Genomic DNA, 4,648 nt, shown 5'->3' on the forward strand with positions numbered 1-4,648 from the left:
CACCTCTTATGGGCTGAGATGTTAAGCCATATTTTCTTCAGGATTGGCTGGTTAACATTTTATTGGCACAAAAAGTAACAAACAATGTACATGTTTATACCAACTTGAAACAAGAGATATTTAGAACAAGTATTACAATGCTGTGTTCAGATTGAAACCAGATAGTGGTGTAGAATCAGCATTTGAAAGAACAAGGGTAAACTTTACACAGTTCACAAAAACATTATGCCAGTAATTACAAATAAAGATACTATGAACATAATTGAGTGAGTGTCCTTGTAGTATGGTGGAACATCTTTTACATATATACCCAGGAGTGGTATAACTGAATCTTGAGGTAAAACTATTCCTAATGAAGCACCAGATTGATTTCCACAGTGCTTGTGTAAGTTTGCACTCACATCAGCAAGGGAGGAGTGTTCTCTTTGCTCCATATCCACACCAGCATGAGCTATTGCTTGAGATTTTTATCTTAGCCATTCTGATAAGTGTAAGGTGAAATCTCATAGTCATTTTGATTTGAATTTCCCTGATGACTAAGGAGATTGACCATTTCATTATGTGCTTCTCTGCCATTAGAAATTCCTCTTTTGAGAATTCTATGTTTAACTCTGTGTCACATTTTAAATTGGTTATTTGTTTTGTTGGTTTTTATTTTTTTCTTATTTTTTTAATTTTTAATTTTTTTATTAATTTTTTCTTGTTACATCTCAATGCTTATCCCATCCCTTGTATCCTCCCATTCTTCCCTCCCCCCCCCCATTTTCCCATTATTCCCCTCCCTATGACTGTTCCTGAGGGGGATTACCTCCCCCTGTATATGCTCATAGGGTACCAAGTCTCTTCTTGGCCACCTGCTGTCCTTCCTCTGAGTGCCACCAGGTCTCCCCCTCCAGGGGACATGGTCAAATGTGAGGCACCAGAGTATGTGAGAAAGTCAGATCCCGCACTCCACTCAACTGTGGAGAATGTTTTGACCATTGGCTAGATCTGGGTAGGAGTTTAAAGTTTACCGCCTGTATTGTCCTTGGCTGATGCCTTAGTTTGAGCAGGACCCCTGGGCCCAAATCTGCCTATCATAATGTTCTACTTGTAGGTTTCTAGGAGCCTCTGGATCCTTTTATTTTGCTATTCTCCCATGCTTCTCTCATTTAGAGTCCCAATAGGATGTCCTCCTCTCTGTCCCAGTTTCCTGGTAAGTGAAGGCTTTCGTGGGACATGCCCCTTGGGCTAGTATGCAGATATACATGAGTATATACCATTTGAGTCTTTCTGCTTTGAGGGTTTTTAATTTGTTGACTTTTTAAAATATATTTTGTATAGTACCCCTATGTCAGATGTAGGGTTAGTGAAGATCTTTTCCCAGTCTCTGGATGGATTTCTTTCTATTTACAGTATCCTTTGCCTTACAGAAGTTTTGGTTTCAAGAGGTCACATTTATTTTTATTTTACTGCCTCAACTATTGGTCTGGTGTTGAGGAAGTAGTCTCCTCTATAAGTGCATTCAAAACTATTTTCTACTTTCTCTTTTATTTGATTTAGGGTATCTGGTTTTATGTTGAGGTCTTTTGATCCACTTGGGATTGAGTTTTGGACAGAGTGATAAATATAGTAACATAGTTGAGTTTCATAATTTCTCTGTTTAATTTCTGTCTTGGCTACCTATTCTTGATGAGAGTTGGGTGCTGCAGTCTCCCCCTATCAAGTGTGGTGTTCATTGTGTGATTCAAGTTTTATTATTGTTTCTTTTCTGAATGTGTCTGGTTTTGCATTTGGGGCATAGATATTCAGAACTGACATGTCATCTTGATGAATACAAAGTGTCCCTCCTCTTGTCTTTTGATTAATTTTAGTTTAAAGCCTACTTTATTAGATATTAGGATGGTAATCTAGCTTGATTCTTGGGTCTGTTTCCTTGGGTGGAATGGGACAGTCTAACCTGGAAGCACCTAGGATGCTGCTGATCTCTTCAGAAGCGTGGGTGATGGGGCCTGGAGAATGGAATGCAGCTCACCTCTGCTTGCTCTGCCCCTGATCACCTCCGTGACTCTTAATTACAGTGTACCAAAATGGATCATATCCGCAATTCTACAGTCTCAGAGAGTGTCTATCTTCCTTTGGGTTCACTTCCTCTTACCCGTCATAGTCAGGAAATGATTCTAAAAACTGCCTCTTGTGGGCCTAAAACAGTTTTTCAACTAGATTTAGTTCACATTTCGTTTCATTCTCCTTTGCCTTGGGTATACTCAAAATGCATCTTTGAATATTGGTTTGTGCTCAAAATAAGCACACATAGACTCTTAATTTGAACTGTCACTTTCATATTTAGTCCACAAAAACTTATGAAAACCGATCTGAACATCAACAAATATAAAACAGAATGAACATTAGCAGATTTTTCTTTCTTATAAAAATTCATAAACTTACACAAAATGCTATCAATAAAATGTGTAATTTAAGTGAGCACCGAATGAAATTTCATAGGAAATTCTGGGGCAGGGGTGGTGAGGGAGATGGCTTCGTCACCCAGTGACTTGGCATGCACATTTGAAGGCATGGGACAATCCTCAGAATTCATGTAAAAAATAAAATAATCCAAAAAGAAAACCAAAAGCCTGGTAAGGTTTGCATGAACTCAGAACCCCAGAGGGAAGAGTCAGAAGGAACTATGCAAACTGCTATCTAGCCAGCAGGCTCCCTGTGGTGAGTTTTAAGCCAGTAAGAGTTATATCCCAAAACATTCTTGTTTTTTACTATTCTCACAGATATGATGGTACTCCTACGCAGATATGTGCTGATCACATGTTTACATAAGAATACAGACACACACACAGGTACCCACATACACTCATGAAAATATTTAGAAGGGGGAAAACAAGTTTATCTTCTTAGTCCAGTAGTTTTTAACTGTGGTAACTTTTAGTCCTTTCACTTGCTAACCCTTCACTTAATTTCTATTATGTATCAGAAAGAAATAGATTGTTACCTCCCATTCTTCCTTCCCTCCCACTTCTACCCTTCTCCCCTCCCCTATGTCTGTGACTGAGGGAGACCTCCTCCCCCTATATATGCTCTTAGAATATCAAGTCTCTTCTTGGTAACTTGCTATCCTTCCTCTGAGTGCCACCAGGCCTCCCTGTCCAGGGGACGTGGTCAGAAAAGGGGCACCAGGGTTCATGTGAGAGTCAGATCTTACTCTCCACTCAACGATGGAGAATATCAGGGAGGGAGGGAAGAATGGGAGGAAACAGGGGAAGGGCTAACAATCGAGATGTAATATGAATAAAATAATAAAATGAAAAAAAAACAATAATAAAAAGTAAATCTTCCAGTTTTGTCAATCTGTGGAGTCATTTTGAGGCAAGCTTCATAATCAAATATGTATAGTGAAGCCACTACCAACAAATTTTGTTTTGTGTAAAACAAAAAATATATTAAAGTGTTTTTAAAAACTGAAAAAAAATAGATTGTTAGATGAAAACATACGTATTTGGAAGCAATCATGTAGAAAATGATCATTTTCTAGTGAACATAGTGTGTCACATCAGGCTTGGGGTGGGGTGAATAGTATTGCTAGTTTTTTGCTTTTCTGATTTTTTTTTGTTTTAACATTTTCTAAATGGACATATGCTGAGCTTGGTTTAGGGGAAATCTGGCAACTTGTAGGAAAATTCTCACCAAGTTTTAGAAAGTAGACCATTGGGGCTCAGCAAGGAGTTCCTTTTAGCCAAAGTATTTAACACTGAAACCCTATCAATATATATAAAATTTTACTTTTTTGAGTCAGAATATAAATTCTGCTTTCTGGACCCTAGATACTGTTTACTATGTTCTCAGCATTATCTTGCTACACTTTTCAATAGTTACATAACAATGACTGAGCAGCCCGTGCACACAGTTGCTTCAGCGCTCCATAAAGATCAGCTGTCTGTGGGCTTGCATAAGCAGTTATTTACACCGTCTGGAAGCAACGGATCACAGCAACCCTTGGCAGGGCTGCCTATATCTATGCTCTTGTGAATTAGAAAATAGGTAGGAAACTAACAGTCAGAAACAAAAAGATGGGGAGGAGAAAAATCACTGGAAGTTGAAAATATTGTTTGTGATAAAAAAAATAGATATATTAAACTCAATTATCTTATTGTTAAATTGCAATAGTCAGAAACAGGTTGTGATTTACAGTAGCAGGGATAATTTTCTGTCTTGAAAGCTAGAACAAAGCAATGTTTAAATTTAATGATATATTTCATGCCTTAAATTTGTAAGTCTGAATTAGAAACTCCAACAGAACTTTGATTGCATGACTATAAAGCTGATTTATTAATGGATGTTGAATCAATAACTCCATTTTACATAAGAACAAATAAATATGCATTAATAGCTGAGTGCTATAATTTGTTTGGCAATCTGTCTGCAAACAACCATACATCCTGTGTTGCTAAGTGCTTGAATTTGCCATTCCACTATAGAATTAGTTTATAAAATAATCAAAGATAAGGGAGAAGTCCCAAAAAACTATTTTTTTCTGTGTTTTTATACACTAAGGCACATTAAATAGAGAAAATTTTAAAAATGCTTCACTTTTTGCTTTTTCTCACAGTAATTTTTTCTGGGACATACAAGACTTCTCAGAGACTAAAAGTGCTTT

Source organism: Acomys russatus, chromosome 23 (genome assembly GCF_903995435.1).
Source record: "Acomys russatus chromosome 23, mAcoRus1.1, whole genome shotgun sequence".
NCBI classification, from domain to species: Eukaryota; Metazoa; Chordata; class Mammalia; order Rodentia; family Muridae; genus Acomys; species Acomys russatus.